Genomic DNA, 20,573 nt, shown 5'->3' on the forward strand with positions numbered 1-20,573 from the left:
ATATCGGTTTTTGTTTGAACAATAAACATGGACTGAAGCTCCAACTTAATTTTTGTAAATGGATTCCTACACTACAAAAATCTAAAACTTTACCACAACTGAAAATTCAGATAAATATATTTCTCCCAACAAGAAACCAGTTAGTTGAGACAGTCACTGCAGAATGTTTGACTTTGTTGATGGAGCCACAACCTCACCTCTGCTTGCACCAAGTCAGGATGACATAGTAGTAAGCATCCCTAACAGAGAACAAACTAAAAAATTTGAAAGCAAATAAATCACCAGGTTCAGATTGGGCCCCAATCCAGTTTTACAGAGAGTACTCTACAACACAGGCCCCTTCCCTGGCTTGCACTTGCTGTGAATCTCTTGCCCAACATGTAGTACCGTGTGACTGGGAAAAAACCAGTATGTAAGAAGTGTAAAAGAATTGACCGGCAAAGTTACAGAAAAATATCCTTAACTTTAGTTTGCTGCAGAATCCTTTAACATATTCTCTGTTCAAATATAATAAACTTTCTTGAGACTGAGAAGGTTACATCCACAAATCAGCTTGGTTTTAGAAATTATTGCTCATGCAAAACTCAGCTTGCCCTTCCCATGGAACCATGGGTGAAGGGCAATGGGCAGATTCCATATTTATAGATTTCCAGAAAGCATTTGACACTGTGCCCCATTACAGACTGTTAATTAAGGTATGAGCATATGCAGCAAGTTCACATATATATGAGTGGCTCGAAGACTTCTGAAGTAGCAGAAACAGTATGTTGTCCTCCACGGCGAATGTTCATCAGAGACAAGTGTATTGTCAGGAGTGTTCCAGGGTAGTGTGATAAGAATGCTGTTGTGCTCTATGTACATAAATGATTTGGCAGACAAGGTGGGCAGCAATCTGGGATTGTTTGCTGATGATGCTGTGGTGTACGGTAAGTTGTCAAAGTTGAGTGACTGTAGGGAGATACAAGATAACTTACATAAAATTTCTAGTTGGTGTGATGAATGGCAGTTACCTCTAAATGTGAAAAATTTAATTTCATGCAGATGAGTAGGAACAATGAACATGTAATGTTCAGTTACAGTATTCATAGTGTCCTGCTTGACATAGTCAAGTCGCTTAAATATCTGGACGTAACATAGCAAAGTGATATGAAATGGACCTAGCATGTGACAACTATGATAGGGAAGGCATATTGTTGACTTCCGTTAATTGGGAGAATTTTAGGAAAGAGTAGTTCACCTGTAAAGGAGACCGCATATAGGACACTGGTGCAACCTATTCTTGAGTACTGCTGATGTATTTAGGATCCGTACCTGGTTGGATTAAAGGAAGACATCAAAATAATTCGGAGACAGACTGCTTGATTTGTCACCAGTAGGTTCAAACAACACATAGGTGTTACAGAGATGCTTTGGGAGCTCAAACAGGAATCCCTGGAGTGAAGGTGACGTCCTTTTCGAGAAACACTATTGGGAAAATTTACAAAACCAGCCAGCATTTGAAGCTGACTGCTGAATGATTCTACTGCCACCAACTTACATTGCGCGTTAAAGATCACAAACATAAGATTTGAGAAAATGGGCCTCATATGGAGGCATATAGACAATCTTTTTCCCCTCATTCTATTTGCGAGTATAATAGGAAAGGAAATGTCTAGTAGTGGTACTGGCAAGTCGATTCTGAGACAAAACAGTTCTTCTGATCCTACTACACGCAATTAATTCATAATGTGATTGCTCATTTTAGAGCATGCTGATACATTAGTCCACACTTAGCAATAATATACAACTGCTAGCTCGTCAATATATCTGTACCCAAGACTGGAAAGTTACACTGGTCACACAAATACCTAAAAAAGGAAATAGGAGTAATCCAATGAATTACAGACCCATATCACGAACGTCAATTTGCAGTAGGATTTTGGAACATATATTATGTTCAAACATTATGAATTACCTTGAACAATATGATTTATTGACAAATAGCCAATGTAGATTCTGAAAACATTGTTCATGTTAAACAATTGGCTCATTATTCAAACTGACTCCATATTTTTAGATTTCCAGAAAGCTTTTGACATCTTACCTCACAAGCAACTTCTAATCATATTGTGTGCCTATGGGCTATCATCTCAGTTGTGCAACTGGATTTGTGATTTTCTGTCAAAAAGGTTACAGTTCCTAGTAACTGAGGGAAACTCATAAGAACTAATATCTGGTGTTCTCCAAAGAAGTGTTAAGGCCCTCTGCTGTTCCTGATCTACAGAAATGATTCAGGACAAGCCTGTTCACTGATCTGCTCATGCGAGCTGGCTTGTGCTCAATCCTCAGCAGTGACCAACTGTCCGGCTCACAGGGGAAGAATACGGGAGAGCAGAAGGAATTGGAACAAGGCAGCTTGGCACAAGGAACTGTTGTCAACAAGTCTATTGTATGATGCTAGTAGTTCTACAGAGATTTAATACTTAACGGTGCCTTGTTAATGTCTACCACGACAAATTTATTTCCTAAGACTGTTGCACTGATGAAAAATGACAATGAAATAAAACTTAAATTTCTTTCAATTGCTGAGGCAAAGAACATGCAGCAGCTACATATAAAACATGATATTTGTTGTGAATGATGTAGCCTTACGATGAATATCATTTTAGGAAAAAGTTAAAAACATCGACTTATAGTTCATAACCGTTTTATTCACATGTTAAACAAAGAAACACTTCATCTCAATAAATACTACTTATTTCACTTTTCACTAAAGCATCAATGTTTGGTACCACATTCTGAGTACTGCTAATTCGAAGATAAGCTTTTAAACTGAGGTCAGTCAGTGAGCTTCTGTGGGTAGATTCCATGCTCTTTATTGGGGGAAAACTGTTCGCACAAATATGCAGGTCCAAACATCAACGTTATTGTAGTTGCAAACCTCTGAAGTTGTGAAAATTTATGCCACAGAAAATTTTTTATGCAAGTCCACAACACTTATTTTATTACAAAACTTATCACTCAACTGGCCTGTCACACTACAGGCCTACAAGTTCTAACTGCAACTAGCCATCCTGCATTGATGTGCTGCAAATTGATACTGGTGTGTCTAACCTTTGTTTTGAAGTTTCTAACCTGGCCACAATTCTGCTTTTCATCAAGCTGCTCTGCGATCATGTATATTCACTTGCATTTAAAACTATGGCAAACTTAACATATTATCATTCTTCTGACGACAGTACACTGAACTTCCCCTGCACTACATAGTGACATCTGACAGCCACATTTTACCATGAGTGCCCACTACTCAGGTGGTGAGACAGCTGTCTAGCTGCCCCCTGAATGGGCCTGATTAAGGAGACAATCCAAGCAGCTCTCTTTGATTCTTGGCATATGACACTGTCATTTACCTTTTTGTCACCTTATCTGATGATCAAAACCAATTGAAAATTGATTCAGACAAGATATCTGAATTGTGAAAAAAATCGGCAGTTAACCACAAATAATGAAAAGTGTGAAGTCTTCCACATGCATACTAAAAATAAGCCAGTAACTTTTGGTTAGAACATAATCACAAAAATATAAAGGCTGTCAATTCATGAAATACCTACAGATAACAATTAAGAACAACTTAAATTGGAATGATCTCTCAGATAATGTCATGGAGAAGGTGAATGGAAGACTGCAGTTTATTAGCAGAAAACGTGGAAGATGCAACCAATCCACTGACGATACTGCCTACACTACGATTGTCTGTCCTCCTGTCCTCTGTTAGAGTATTGCTGTGTGGTACCTTACCTAATGGATAGGATTGACAGAGGACATCAAAAAGTTCAATGACGGGCAGATCATTTTGTACTATTATGAAATAGGGGGGAGAGAGCAATAAATACAATACACGAACTGGTGTGGCAATCATTTAAAAAAAAAAAGGCATTTTTCACTGCGGCAGTGTCTTCTCAAGAAATTTCAGCTACCAACTTTCTCCTCAGAGTGCAAAAATATTTGTTGGCACCCACCTATATAGGGAGAAATGAGCATCATAATAAAATAAATCGGAGCTTGCATAGTAAGATTTAAGTGTCCGTTTCTCCCATGTGCTGTTTGAGAGTGGAACACTACAGAAATAGCTTTAAACTGATTCAATGAGCCTTCTGCAGGCACTTAATTGTGAATTGCAGAGTCATCATGTAGATGTACATGTAGGTGCAGGTGAAGACTGTGAAACACAGCAATGCATTTTAAATGCTAATATGATTAACTGGACTATTAAATAATAAACAATATTCACAGTGTGGCCTCACAACTACACTTCACTTGTCAAACTGCACATAATATCCTACCAGACCAAATCACCAATAAGAGCAAAATAAATGTAATGTTTTAAGTAGCTAACAGTGTAATGAAAGGTTAAAAAAAATAATATTCACCTTCATAACAACCAAGAGGATAACACCCAATTACAGTCACATCAGATGAAGTTGAGTCGTTTCTGTGTCATTTCACGTATTACAGCTGTGGTAAAAAAAGAAAAGAAATACACTTGCTTGACTTCTTCTGAATAAAGTTTTACTACTGGGTGATAAGTTGCATGTCTCCATGTGCCATTATTTCTATTAGCAACAACGTTTGTAATTTCTAATGTTAAAATTTGTTCACCTATAAATATAGTATAACATAGTTTCATTTATGGTATATAACTACATAATAACCAGCAGTTATGAGCAGCAGCCAACTTCTGTGTCAGTATTATGTTTGCTGAGAAATTCTTTCTAGACAATGATCACAAACTTTCTATGACAACTGAGTTATTTTACATCAGCCTGGAAAGAACATCGACACTCATACCCTATACACAACAGTGAACAATTTGGACTTGTCAGTTTGACCACAGGGAATTCTAAACTTCTTTATTCAAGTTGGGTTACCACCTGATATTCATAATGAATATACGAGGTTTGTCCGGAAAATACGTATAAAAGTTGAATAATGTCTTTATGTTACAGGTTGCAGTCACCGCCAGGTGGGACTACTGCTGTAATCAATCCCATCAACACTCAGTTCGAGTCAGAGCACTCTGCGTGAAGGTGGGAGTGTGCGCAGCTTGTTGACAGTTACCCTTTTGCACCTGCCGTCGGCATGGAGCTCTCTCTGATTGAGGAACAGCGCGTCAACATCAAGTTTCTTGCAAAGCTAGGCAAGAATGGCCATGAGATTTTTGAGTGTTTGAAACAGGTTTACGGAGGCAAATCTCTGAAGGAACCAACCATGAACAAGTGGTTAAAAAGGTTGCAGGATGGCCGAGAAGAAGTGAACGATGACCCTCACCCAGGACGCCCGTCTACATCGAGTTCTGATACAAATGCTGAATGAATTCGGGCTTGTGTTTTTAAAGACCGTAGATTGACAGTCAGAATTATTGCTGACGAGCTGTCAATCCCCAAAACAATCTTTCATGAAATCCTGACACAAAAACTTGAAATGAAGAAATTGTGTGCGATATCGTACCGAAGCTCTTGATGCCAGAACAGAAAGCAAAGAGGGTTGAGTGCTTTGAGGATTGGTTGGAAGCAGAGGAACGAGGGGACTTTCTCAACCAAGTCATCACTGGAGACGAGTCCTGGTTTTACGACTTCAATGTGGAGCTCAAATCTCAAAGCAAGGAATGGAAACTAGCAGGAGAACCGAGAACAAAAAAGTCGCGAAAATCAAGGTCCAATGTGAAGACAATGTTGATTGTTTTCTTTGATACTAGGGGCATTGTTCACAAGGAATTTGTCCCTCCCGGCCAGAGAGTGAATGGAAATTTTTACGTTGAAGTTCTGACACATCTCAGAGCTCGTGTGGCCCGAGTTCAACTGGAGTTGGCAAAAGGGGGCAGGTCGATCCTTCAGCACGACAATGCGCCCGCTCACATGTCACTCACTGTGCACGAGTTTTTGGCCCAAAGCTCAATCACCATGACAGACTACCCGCCTTATTCACCTGATTTAGCCCCGTGTGACTTCTTCATGTTCCCGAAATGCAGAATGGTGCTTCGGGGGCGGCACTTGGGAGATGTGGAAGCCATCCAGGCGGAAACGACACGGCAACTGAACAACATCACAACTGAAGACTTTCAGCAATGTTATGAACAATGGAAACGGCATTGGCAGAAGTGTATCACATCTCAGGGTGAGTACTTTGAAGGAGACCATATTGTAATGCCTGAATAATTGTAAAATAAAGTTGAATAATAACTTTTATACGTATTTTCCGGACAAACCTCGTATCTCATAATATGTTGGGAGTCTGTCATGAGCAAATGTCACATGAAAGGGCCTCGACACATTCCACATTTATTGACAACACTAGTTTGTCAAACCTTCAATATATTGAACTCATCAGTAACATTAGCAAAAATTGACAGCTGACAATATGTTTTTACAATGTTAAGATGTCTAACACCCAAAAGAGAGAGAGTGCTGCAGTCACATTAGCCATGGTGTGCACACAACAGAAGACAGTGGAAAAGAGGAAATGCGTCTGAGAATGGTTGGAAAAAAAAGGAGCGGTTTGTCTCATGTTACATTACTGACAAATCAAAAACACGGACTGGGAACCCGACAGATTTCATAAAAAAATATTTTCCTACGAGTCTTGTAGCGTACAAGTAATTAATGTTGTTACTGGATAAAATAGAGACACAAAATACACTCCTGGAAATGGAAAAAAGAACACATTGACACCGGTGTGTCAGACCCACCATACTTGCTCCAGACACTGCGAGAGGGCTGTACAAGCAATGATCACACGCACGGCACAGCGGACACACCACGAACCGCGGTGTTGGCCGTCGAATGGCGCTAGCTGCGCAGCATTTGTGCACCGCCGCCGTCAGTGTCAGCCAGTTTGCCGTGGCATACGGAGCTCCATCGCAGTCTTTAACACTGGTAGCATGCCGCGACAGCGTGGACGTGAACCGTATGTGCAGTTGACGGACTTTGAGCGAGGGCATATAGTGGACATGCGGGAGGCCGGGTGGACGTACCGCCGAATTGCTCAACACATGGGGCGTGAGGTATCCACAGTACATCGATGTTGTCGCCAGTGGTCGGCGGAAGGTGCACGTGCCCGTCGACCTGGGACCGGACCGCAGCGACGCACGGATGCACGCCAAGACCGTAGGATCCTACGCAGTGCCGTAGGGGACCGCACCGCCACTTCCCAGCAAATTAGGGACACTGTTGCTCCTGGGGTATCGGCGAGGACCATTCGCAACCGTCTCCACGAAGCTGGGCTATGGTCCCGCACACCGTTAGGCCGTCTTCCGCTCATGCCCCAACATCGTGCAGCCCGCCTCCAGTGGTGTCGCGACAGGCGTGAATGGAGGGACGAATGGAGACGTGTCGTCTTCAGCGATGAGAGTCGCTTCTGCCTTGGTGCCAATGATGGTCGTATGCGTGTTTGGCGCCGTGCAGGTGAGCGCCACAATCAGGACTGCATACGACCGAGGCACACAGGGCCAACACCTGGCATCATGGTGTGGGGAGCGATCTCCTACACTGGCCGTACACCACTGGTGATCGTCGAGGGGACACTGAATAGTGCACGGTACATCCAAACCGTCATCGAACCCATCGTTCTACCATTCCTAGACCGGCAAGGGAACTTGCTGTTCCAACAGGATAATGCACGTCCGCATGTATCCCGTGCCACCCAACGTGCTCTAGAAGGTGTAAGTCAACTACCCTGGCCAGCAAGATCTCCGGATCTGTCCCCCATTGAGCATGTTTGGGACTGGATGAAGCGTCGTCTCACGCGGTCTGCACGTCCAGCACGAACGCTGGTCCAACTGAGGCGCCAGGTGGAAATGACATGGCAAGCCGTTCCACAGGACTACATCCAGCATCTCTACGATCGTCTCCATGGGAGAATAGCAGCCTGCATTGCTGCGAAAGGTGGATATACACTGTACTAGTGCCAACATTGTGCATGCTCTGTTGCCTGTGTCTATGTGCCTGTGGTTCTGTCAGTGTGATCATGTGATGTATCTGACCCCAGGAATGTGTCAATAAAGTTTCCCCTTCCTGGGACAATGAATTCACGGTGTTCTTATTTCAATTTCCAGGAGTGTATTTTAATGAGAGAGGGAATCACACTTGACAAGAGATTAGGAATAACTTTGACACTTCTGGTGACAGGAAGAATTCTCGAAGTTTAGTTCTGTATATCAGCAATCACAATTAGTAAATTCTATGTAAACCTGTGAAGCAGATATATCTGCCTGGCAAGAATATGTTCTGGAAATTAATGTAAGACTTTCTTTTACATTTTATAATAATTCATTGAAACTGACAAGTATTTTGGAGCCCTACTACTAGCCGCTGCAGGTATATGTTGTACCTACTTTTTGCAGCAGAATTGTTTTCCCAAACTCATGTAATTCACCAATCCATACTAGATTTTCAAATTAATAAGGTAAGCACTGCCACAGAGAATCTTCTGTTGACCATCCTGAAATGTTACATACAACGATTACCCTCACATTGGTCTATTAAAATTGTTTTGTGTTACAAGACTACTTGAAAAACTGAATCTGAGGTACGGTATGCAAAAAAGCGAACTGAAAACAAACAGAGTACACTAATGGCATATGGCTGATGCATGAAGCTCTGGCAATATGTGAAAGGAGAATATTGTCAAACTGTCAATACTTGATGTTACACATCAATGTACTGACAATAGTGAATATTTTGAATGCCGTCAAATTGTTCATTAATATTTCTAGTATTGACAAAATGTAAATACATGCTCTCAGACTGATAGTTTGACGATGATATTGTACACGTGAGAGCCCCTTAATATGCCACAAACAGTCCCTGCTTATAAAAGTGAAGAGCTATTGTAAGATTGTTAGTGGAGTGAAAGTCCTAATTTTCCCCCTCGGTAAGTCATTTTTAGGATAATTATGATGAAATATTTTGCCATTTTCTGTACAGTGCCTTTCAAAACTGTCTGCAAGAATTTCCATTCAGTATAGCTGACACATGATACCATCTTACCTTTCCATGGCATTTTCCTCCAAAATGCCTCCACATTACATATATGGAACACATACAGGAACTCCTCTCATGATATCTCCCAGTCCTCTTTAACAATACAGTGGAATTTTTCTCCTGTGATCTTAAATGCCATGAGATTTTCCATGACAGATGTGGGCTTTGAGCTTCACAGTATTTCTTGTCCACTATGATTACAGAGTGACTGCCCTTATTCCAGTGCAGGATGAACCACTTTTTAAACAAGACCAAAGGCTTTGGGAACACAAATTTCAATGGTTTGATAGATTACGTCTGTTAAATGATCAATTCTGTACCATTAGCTGTCTAAATGATCAAACAGTATCAACTTTCAAAGATCATTTAGTGTATTAAGTGCAGCTGAATTGAGGAGCAGGCACTAGAGAATACAAATTCTGGACCATATTTCCTCTGTGTTCTGTTTTCTAGAATAGTTGTACTGAAATAAGTTCAGAAGGCAGTGGCCGGTTCTCCACCTTTTAGCTTAGATAATATGGTTGGTTGCATAATGTTCTGGCCTGTAGGGTTTGATAATGATTTGCAGAGGGTGGCTTGTTTCCTGTAACTGCACAAGCAAACATGACTGAACACAGCGGCATTTCGTGGCTACATCCATGTCAATATATCAGTTTTCTCCAATTCCTTAATAGTAAAAGCAAATAGTGTTGTGAAGGGGAAGAGACTTAGTTCATGGTTGTCATGTGCTTGGACCTATAGTTTTTTTCATCACTACATTGAGTTCTTACATATATTTATGTTTTTCTTGAGGGGACACACTGGTGCATTTGGATTGAAGCCAAAGCCACTAACTCATTGCTGCTCAAAAGCTCAACATTTTTTGCGTGTTGCTATTAACATCAATGCCATATAGCTGACCAAGTGGAAGTAGTAACAGTGCACTCAGACTTACACATAGGAGGGTATCTTACAGCAAATGAATGAAAAATACCATCTGGATCCGTGTGGATTTTTTAATGATCACAGGTTTCAATCTCACTAGCAGATTACCTTCAGGTCTGGTGCTGCAAGGTGCAATTTATTAGTAGTGGTGTCATTTTTACTGCTAATGACAAACTGCAACTTGCAACACTGAATCTGAAGATGATCTGCTAGCTACATCAAAACTTATCATTAATGACAACAAAAAGTGACAAAAACGGTGTTTTTCATTCGTTATACAAATGTAGATCACAGTTTTGTGCAACATAGCAAAAATTATGTAAATGTCTTCTCTCAGTGCCATCTCATTACAATCTACAAAATGACAGTTTTCCCACCACCTCGGCAATCACTCTTTATGCAATATTTTTAACCTTGGTGATGTCATAGAAATCTGTTTCTAGCTTCCTGAAGCCCTATTTTGTTATGTCTTTGCTATTCACAACACCTGTACAAAAGCAGATCAGCCTACTTACAGGTGGGTAGAAACCACAGAGGTTAAGTGTCTGAAATCTTGCTACCAAATGGATGTTGTTAGTTTCATTTTCCAAGGATCATTTGCACAATAAAATGTAATGATGTAACCCATGACTCTCTCAAAGGAAAGTCAAATTTCTGAAATGCTTTACTTATTAAGTTTCCAGTAATCTAATAAGTATCTTTCCAAACAGAGGGAGGCAAAATGTACTGGAATTCCCATTTAACATATAACTACAAACATACTCTAACAAGCTGCTGGGCCTAAAAAATGTTCATTGCATGAATTGTAAATTTTTTAAAGTTTAACTCCAGCTGCAGCCTCTCAGCAGGGCCCAGTTCGGGTGATGTCCTATTCAAGTACACCACTGGACAGATGCGTTTGCTATAATAGGCGCAGGTGAGATGCGTAGAACCGCAAACACCATAGCGCAGTGTGACCAAGAGTGACGTAATATTTTGTAACTCAGAGCCATTGCATGCTACTGAGAAACACACACACTGCAAATTTAACTGGGCCTAGTAAACCATACTCAGGGCAGAGTGAGCTAGAAAAAGCTGACAGGACAAGTAATATGAGGAGCATTCAATAATTAATGCAACACATTTTATTTTCACCCAATTTCAGTTGAAAAAATGTCATATTTGTTGTGCAACATCATGAAATATTCCCACTTCAGTCACCTACAGTTTCACGAGGTTCTGGTAAGTGGAAGCAATATACATAGCCTTCAAAATAGCATCTGTAATGGAGGTGCATTCCAAGCAGAGAACTGTCACTGAGTTTCTTTTGGGGGAAAACAATAGCGTCACAGATATTCTTAGGCACTTGCAGATTGTCTACAGAGACCTACCAGTGAGCAAATGCATGGTGAGTCATTGGTTGAGGCATCAGTCACCATTGCAACTAGGTTGTGCAAACTTGTCTATCTCCTGCATGCTGGCTACCTGCCCACAGCTGTGACTTCTGAAATGTTGGAATGTGTGAACACACACACCTGAGGTGATCAAATGATCACAATCAAACACCTCATTGCACAATGGGACGTATTTGGTGGTAGTGCTGACACATTTGTCCATCAATTGGGATACCCAAAGTTGTGTGCCCGCTGGCTTCCTCACCACCTAACAGAAGACCATACACAGCAACAAAGGACAATCTGTGCAGAATTGCTTGTGTGTTACAAGAATTATTGTGACAATTTTTTGTCAAACAATATGGTTGGTTGGGTGGATTGGAGAAGGGTCAAAACTACATGATCATCAGTCCTTCCGACCTTGGAATAACTAAAACCAATAAAACCTCACACTATAAGAGGGAACTACAATGGCCATAAAATTACGAACTATTGACAGAGAAGGAAGGAAGAAGGCAGAAGAAGAGAGAAGGGAAAGAAAGTGACTAATGACAGGGACATGAAGGAAGAAGCAGAGGTAGACAAGATAGACACTCAAGATAAAACAGACCCCATAAGGAAAGGAATGGGAAGGCAGAGGGGTAGGGGTGAACCACCAAGTCCAGTCGAAGCCAGTCCAATTGGGGTGAAGGGGGCAGCAAGATGGCCTGCCATCCCCTCCACCCACCGATAAGGTTGAATCTCCCACCCTTAAATAAAGCAATAAAAACCTCCATCACGAAGAAACCGTAAAACAAGATCAGCCACTGAGGCATTGTCAGCTAACGCCAGGGGCAGCAAGTCAAGAAAGCTAAGAGTCCGTCACGGAGCGGTTAAGTTTGGACAGTCCAGACAGAGGTGAACCACAGTCAACATTGATCCACAACAACAGAGAGCGGGGTCCTCACAACGGAGGAGATAACTGTCAGTCACCAAGTATGGCCAATCCAGAGCTGGCGAAGGATGACAGAGGCCTTATGAGAGGCCCATAAGGAGAACCGCCACATAGTTGTAGAATCCTTTATAGCCCTGAGTTTTTTGGCGAAGAAAATCCCAAAACCTGATGATGTAATGCCGAATAAAGGTCTATTTCTGGAATGCCAATAGCAAGAGATGGCCTGTTAGTAGCTACTTTAGCCAGTCGATCGGCAAGTTCATTGCCAGGGATCGCAATGTGGCCTGGGGTCCAAATGTAAACCACTGAGCATCAACATTGATCAAGGAGAGAAAGGGAGTCTTGGATAGCTATGACAAACAGGTGGCGAAGGAAGCTCAAACTGCTCAACGAGTCACTAGAGATAGTGAACGACAGTCCTGAGCAGAAACTGACATGGTCCACTGTGTGCAAAATGGCTACCAATTCTGCAGTAAAAACACTACAGCCATCTGGCAAGGAACAAAGTTTCGTGTGTCTCGCATAGGTGTACGCAAACCAGTGTGACCAGCAACCATGGAGCCATCAATATAAATCACTTCTGAACCCTGGAATGAACAGAGGAGACAGTACAATTGGAGGTGAAGGGCCACCGGAAGGACAGAATCCTTTGAACTGATGGAGAGATCAAGACAGAGCTGTGGCCGAGAGACACACCATGGAGGGGTACGTGCGCGAGTGGAGAAAAAGAGGCGGTAAAGGGAAGTGCTGGAGCTCAGGAAAGAGCGACTGAATGCGGGCAGCCATGATAAGCCCACATCGTGGCCGCTGCCGCGGGAGGTTGATCTCCATGTCTGGATAAAGGAGTCCATAATTAGGGTGCTTTGGGGTGCAGCAAATACGGAGCGTGTAAGACATCAGCTGTTGTTGGCGCAAAACTCGCAGTGGTGGAACCCCCGCCTCTGCAAGAAGGCTAATCACGAGGCTAGTCTGGAAGGCACCAGTCACAAGTCGTACCCCACAATGGTGGATGGGGTCTAGTATCTGCAATGTCAAAGATGACGCAGAACCATAGACAGGATTCCCGTATTCTAAACAAGACTGGACCAGCACTTCGTACAATCGCAGTAGAATAGAGCAGTCTGCTCCCCAGGTGGTATTGCACAGACATCTAAGAACACTGAGATGTAACCAGCACATCCTCTTCACCTGACGAAGAGGAGGGAGCCATGTCAACCGGGCATCAAAGACCAGACCCAAGAAGATATGGGTGTCCACCACCTCGAGGGATTGGCCATCGATGAACAGGTTTGGATGGGGATGGACTGTACAGCAATGGCAGAAATGCATAACACACAACTTGACCACCGAAAACTGAAAACCATGGGAGAGAGCCCAAGATCGCGCCCCCGGTAGATTGCCCCCTGTAGACGGCAGTCTGCAGTGCCCATGATGGAGGAAGCGACATAGATACAAAAATCATCAGTATACAAAGAGGGGGACACTGTCGGCCCAGCAGCTGCCACCAGTCCATTAATGGCTAACAGAAAGAGAGGGACACTCAGCACGGAAACCCTGTGGAACTCCATTTTCTTGCCGATGGGAAGTGCTGTAGAAGGAACCAACTTGGACCCGGAAAGAGCAACATGAAAGAAAGTTACAGATAAAAACGGGCAGAACACCACAAAGTGCTAGGTGGTGGCATAGGCTTTATGCAGGTCAAAGGAGACTGCAATGAGGTGTTGCCGATGGGCAAAAGCCGAGCGGGTAGTAGACTCCAGGTGGACCAAGTTATCCACCATAGAGTGACCACAGCAAAAACCACCTTGAGTGGATGACAAAAGGTCGTGGGATTCAAGGATCCAGAACAGCCGCCGACTCACCCGGTGTTCAAGGAGCTTGCAGAGGGTGTGGGTAAGGCTAATTGGACGGCAGCTATCCAACTGAAGAGGCAGTTTCCCAGGCTTCAACACCGGAATAACAATGTTTTCCTGCCACTGGATAGTAAATAACCCCTCACTGCACAGACTCTTGAAAAGGGTCAGTATACGACAGTGGCCAGCCACCAATAAGTGTTGGAGCATTTGGTTATGTATCCGATCTTGTCCAGTCCAGGAGCCATGTCGGGACAAAGGGCGAGGACGCTGGTGAATTCCCACTCACTAAATGGGCATTATAAGGCTCCAAGCAGCGGGGAACAAAAGACAAAGGCAGTCGTTCCGAGCACCCTTTCAGGAGGAGGAATGCGGGCAGATACTGAGTCGATGCAGAGGCTTGGGCAAAGTGTTGAGTGAAATGCTCTGCAACAAAGTCCGGATGGGTAAGGACAACACCATGCACAGAAATTCCAGCAATGACGGTGGGAGGACGATGGGCAAAAATTCGCCTGAGTTTCACCCAGACTTGGGAAGACAGGGTGTGCGGTCCTATGGCGGCCACATATTGTTACAATCAAATCCGTTTCTGAAATTTGATGAGATAACAGGCCCAGGCACAGAATCGTTTAAAGACCATAAGGAGAGCAGTAGAAGGGTGCTGCTTGAAGTGTTGAAGAGCACGGCGGCGGTCTTTTATGGCCGCAGCAATTTCTGGAGTCCACCAAGGGACCATCTTCTGACGGGGGGAACCCAAGGAAGAATGGATGGCTGAAACAGCTGCAGAAAGAATGGCGGCAGTCAAAGTCTGTATAGACTCATAAATACTGCTGTGTGGTAGTACAGGGGGGATGGTAGCAGAGGAAAGGCTCCCTAATCAGCTTTAGAGAAGGTCCAGCTGGGAGAGTGACAGAGCGAGATACACTGGAGGAAGGTCAAAACAATCGGGTAATGATCACTCTCACAAAAGTCATCATGGACAACCCACTGAATGGAGGGAAGAAGGCCGGGACTGCAGATGGAGAGGTCAATGGCAGAGAAAGTGCCGTGTACAACACTAAAGTGTGTGGGAGCACCAGTGTTTAGTAGATAGAGGTCAAGTCCTGCCACAACAGCTTCAACTGTCCTCTGCAGGGCAGCAGTTGTGTGACTATCCCAAAGGGGATAGTGGGCATTAAAACCCCTAGAAGCAGGAAAGGAGAGGGAAGTCGCTGAAGAAGGGTGGTTAGGGCAAGGGATGTGGGCAGCCTGTCAAGCAGGAGGTAGGGACTACAGATTATGATTGGAGTGAGCAGATGGACCCTGACAGCAATTGCTTCCAGAGTGCTATGGAGGGGAATCCATTTACTACCGATGTCCTTACGGACCAAGGCGCAAACACCACCAGAAGCCCGCAATGGGCCAATTCGATTCCAACAGAAAGAAAGGAACCCACACATGATGGGTGAGTAAGAATTGACAAAATGGGTGTCCTGGAGAGCAATGCAAGCAGCAGAGTGGGAGGAAATAAGGGGCTGCAACTCCAGGAGGTGACACAAATATCCATTACCATTCCAATGGAGGATTCTCAAGCTGGAGTCCAAATGGGAAGCGAATGGACAGGAGCCAGTCACGCCGCCGAATTGCCATCCATCACCGATAAGGATGGGGTAATGTCCATACAGGTGGGGTCAGACTGTTGGTTCATTGGCTGGAGGAAGGGAAGGCGGCACCTCAGGGGTACCGGAGGGGCCTTGCCCTTGTTCTTGTGTTTCTGTTTCTTCTCTTGTGAAGGAAGAGAAGGGCAGAATGCAGTGAGGTCAGGCACGGAATTACACTTGACAATCTTGGTGCCCACCAGCAGTGGATCACGCAGCAGATGTGGAGTTGCAGATTGCCTTTCACGGGGGGGTGCCAGGAAGAGGAGTCCTGGGAGGGAGCTCCAGTACCAGCGGCTGCTAAAGAAGGGGAGCACTTCTCCGGCGGGGGAGGGGGAGCAGCACCTGAAGGGGAGTGGGAAGGTGTGGGGCGAATGGGGCGGGGCTGGGAAGAGGAGGGGGTAGCAGGAGGAATGGACGTAACTGAAGCAAAAGTAGAAGTTATAGGCACGGGATAGAGCTGGTCATACTTTTGACAACCCTCAGTGTAGGTAAGTCAATATAAGGTCTTGTACTCTTGAATCCATCCTTCTTTCACATACACTGGGCATGCTGGTGAGCATGGAGGATGCAGTGCACTACAATTTACGCACACTGGCGGGGGAGCACAGGCACTCCCCTCATGGAGGGGGCACCCACATTCATCACAGAGAGGATCATGGGTGCAGCAGGAAGACGTGTCGAAACCGTAAGCATTTAAAGCAATTCATCAGTGGTGGAATGTAAGGTTTTACATCACACCGATACACCATCACCTTGACTTTCTCTGGGAGGGTATCCCCCTCAAAGGCTAGAATAAAAGCACCTGTATTGGTGCAATTGTTTCTAGGGCCTCGTACATGGCAGATAAATCAAACTCCTCGCTGCTCGAGGTTTGCGCAGAGCTCCTCGTCAGTTTGGAGAAGAAGATACCAGTGGAAAATGATGCCCTGCATAGAGTTCAAAGATTGGTGGGGTGCGACAGAGACTGGGATGTCACCGAGATGGTCACAAGCACGCAGGGCTTCAGATTGGGCAGCAGAAGATGTCTTTATGAGCAAAGAACCGGACCGCATTTTACTCAAGAATTCCACTTCGCCATATTTATCTTCAATCGTCTCCACAAAAAACAAAGGCTTGGTCGTGGCAAAACTTTTGCCATCTATCCCAGTACAAACTAGGAACCGAGGGAAAGGTTTCAACCCAAGCCGGAGAGCTTGACCCTCTTCTCAGGGGGTGGACAGGGAGGGTGAGGTCGAAGGATCAGAAAGAGTGTCATGTCGTCTATCACTCTTAGAGACGGCCACAAAATGGCCAAGATGTTGATGCTTTTGTTGCTTCATGTGCAACGCGTCCACTCTAGTACCACCCACTCTGACCAGGGGCTCGCCCCGTGGGCGCCACCCAGCCACAGCAAAGGGCCGTCTGGCACAGCGACCATTGCCGGGAGTTCTGATGCCCCAAAGTGATGTACATCGACTCCTTGGCATACACGAGGCATTAACAGCTCAGGTACTAGCAGTGTGATCCCTGTGTTGTCAGGGGGCTCAGCCAAGTGGGCACTTAACAGCCCCACCACACAGTCTGGCTGGTGACCTAGCAGGAAGGGGGCCAGGGAGCAAGGCAAAAAGGGAGGGGAGGGGGAGAGAAACCTGCACCAGGGAAACTAGTTTGGAAGTTCATCCCCAAATGGCTCACACTGAACGGAAAACATTGGAAATGAAGGTCAAACCACAAGGGGACCAAAAATGTCGAAAAGGAGATGGAAACAGCAAACTAAACAATAGCACATACCAAAAGCAAGTAGAGTGGCACCACACCACCTCTCCTCATAATAAAAAGTTCAAAGTCGTACCCTCAACCGGTAAAGTCATGGCGACAGTCTTCTGGGACTCAGAAGGCATTATTCTGTTTGACATCTTCCCTCAGATCTCAAAAGTGGTTATCATCAGTTAGAAGCAGCACTTGAGGATAGGTCACGGACAGCATTTACCATGCCATGCAGACGTTATCAGCATAAGAAGACACCATCTGGTTTTAAAAAATGCACCTGCTGCTTTTCAGCACTTATTACATGGGCTTTTTAAGAGGGTTAAAGCCTAAGACCCGTACAGTCTATTTAGATTAGTCTTGTCTCACAGACGCAATTCAAAATATTCCAATACCATGGATGACCAAACGGATATAGTCTGTCAGTTTGTGCAGCTACTATATAAATTCATTCAGGATTTCACAAAAATAGCCAAACCTTTGAACAGATTATTCTGAAAGGGCATAAAGTTTCAGTGGACAAAGGACTGTCAGCTAATAGCTGAGGAATTGAAGGAGGCATTTATTTCGAATCTTGTACTGCTTTTTCCAAATTTTAAAGAGAGTTCATCCTCACTTACAATGCTTCTAATGAGGCAATTGGCTGTATTTTGGGTCAGATATTTATGGATGGGAGCACCCAGTAGTGTATGATTCAAGGCAACGTAAGGTGGACCATAATTATTCAACAACTGAAAAGTAAATGTTAGCAGTCATATACGGTATTAAATACGTCTGGTGTTACTTGTATAGCAAGAGACTAAGTTGTGCCTGATCACATGTAACTGAAATGCTTGCTTGGTCTAAATGACCCGTCTAGTCTTAACACGTTGGGCTCTCTAGCTTAGCGAGTTTGATGATGAGGTTGTCCATAAGCCAGGCAGAAAACACACAAATGTGGGTACAGTAAGTCGTACAGTAGCAATGTTGAGGATATTAGGCAAGAGTGTGTTAGAATGACAACAAGCACAAGCAGAGGATAAAGTTTGTTAGGCTTTTAAGTCACAGCTGCATTTTTATCATACATAGGCAAGGTCATTAAATGTGGACCACAGGCTGTGATCCCAGCAGTTTTTCAAAAGGAAGTGTTACAAAAAGCTCATGACCATGTGTTGTCAGGCCGTGGTGGCCAACGAGCAATATATAGGTGTGTTGCAGAACAGTTTTGGTGGAGCAATAGGTAGCGCGACATGAAGCAGTATGTGAGACTGTGTACTGTGCACACAGAAAATCCCTCTGCAGAGGTTACCAGAGGCATCAAAGGCAATTCAGATGCTTAACTCGACATTTGCGGATCATATAACTGAACACCTGGAGGGAATAACTACATGCTTGTGGTCATAGACCATTTGCCATGCTTTCTGGTAATGATAGTAGGTCCACACCAAGATGCCAGTACTGTGGCCCAAGCATTAGTTAAAAGTTGGATACTAGCGTTTGGAGTGTGAGATACCTTAGTCATGGATGACAGTTTCAAAACTTATGAAAAAGCTATGCCAAGTGTTGCATATTCGGAAGTTACAAACTAGCTCGTTCAACCTTCAAACCAATGGCAGGATGGATTATGTCCATAACACTACTTTTAAAATGCTAACCTTTTACGTGAACACTAGACATGACAAATGGGTACCGATCTTCCACATGTCATTTGAGTGTACAACTCAGAAATTCATATGGGAACAGGCATGTCACCACTTGAGGTAGTGGATGGGACAATGAAGCTGTCCCCTTTTGACAATTTAAGTCCTAAATTAGGACCAAATTATGAATCAGTGAAGCAGTTTGCGAGAACAATATGAGAGGTGTGGAGAAATGTACAAAAGGCAAACACAAAGGCTCAGAAATGTCAGAAACAGCCGAATAGGTGCCTGGCAGACTACAACAGCATCGTGTAGGGCATTGGGTATCTGTCACTAATCCCAATAGACCAAAGGGAAAGGTGAAGAATTTCTGATCAAATATCACAGACCTTATCAGGTCACGGAGATCCCCTCACCACATAACGTAAAGGTACAGATTCCTAATAAAATTTCTGTTGTGCATGTCAATCAGGTGAAACCATTTAAGGGTATGGTGGATGTGGTACCACAATTATCTGCAACTGGCCTGGTATGAAAATGTTCAGTAGGGAGAATGAAGAAACATCTAATGGTTAGACAGTTCAAGGCTCAAGACATGCCTTATGCTTTGAAGTCACAATTAAAAAAAAGAAAGGTTCAAATGGCTCTGAGCACTATGGGACTTAACATCTTAGGTCATCAGTTCCCTAGAACTTAGAACTACTTAAACCTAACTAACCTAAAGACACCACACACATTGTTTTTGTTGTTTTTAATAAATGAAAAGCACCAGTTTTGTTTTTTTTTATTCTAGTTTATATCTGTCATTAGCTAATCATTTTGGAAGGAGGGAGGAGGTGACGGACAGCTTCTTTCCTCAGGTGGTGAGTTGCAGCAGGAGGTACTTTTGATTTCGGACATTAGGGAAGCTCATGTTGTTATGCCAGAAGTGCATTTGGAGAACTGCACTCAAGGGAATATTGTTGTCAGTCTAGATAGACCGACAAAGAGTGATATGAAGACATTTGCAGTGAATATGTTTTTATGGAAAATGAATGAGACAAGCTATGAAAAGGAAATCTTGCCCACACGGACTTACTTTTAGAAGGTTGGGAGGCACTGGCTGTACTTTTTCTTCTCGCTGGAACCTGTGTTGGAAAATTGCCATGAAAAAGCGAAACCTGATGGGTTGTGAGAGTTAGAGTTACAAAGTAGTAGTATTATCATTAACGGTACAGCTAGTCAGATAGGCAGGAAGAATTTCCGCCTTCCAACTACACTCCCTGGTACAACTGTCATGACACTGACGTGGAATACATTGCATTGGCCGGAAGAGTCACTAATGCTTAAGGCTATTATCCACCCAGAATTTAACTTACCTTAATCCCACCTTCAACCCTGAACGTATGCAGTAATTAGATAAATTTCCCGAATCACAGTAGGGGAAAATTTCAATGGGGCAGACGTTACAACATGTTCAGAATTTTC

At 43.7% G+C, this 20,573-nt stretch overlaps 1 protein-coding gene across 1 annotated transcript in view; it reads right to left on the reverse strand.

Annotated features, from left to right (window-relative positions):
• Positions 1-20,228, reverse strand: part of LOC126248428 (testis-specific gene A8 protein-like) — a 229,273-nt gene extending 209,045 nt beyond the window's left edge. Inside the window, exon 1 of the mRNA XM_049949395.1 lies at positions 20,185-20,228. The gene's annotated coding sequence lies outside the window, so the exon portion shown is untranslated. The remainder of the gene's footprint in view (positions 1-20,184) is intronic.
• Between the last annotated feature and the right edge of the window lie 345 nt (positions 20,229-20,573).

The sequence above is a fragment of the Schistocerca nitens genome, chromosome 3 (genome assembly GCF_023898315.1).
Source record: "Schistocerca nitens isolate TAMUIC-IGC-003100 chromosome 3, iqSchNite1.1, whole genome shotgun sequence".
Lineage (NCBI taxonomy): Eukaryota > Metazoa > Arthropoda > Insecta > Orthoptera > Acrididae > Schistocerca > Schistocerca nitens.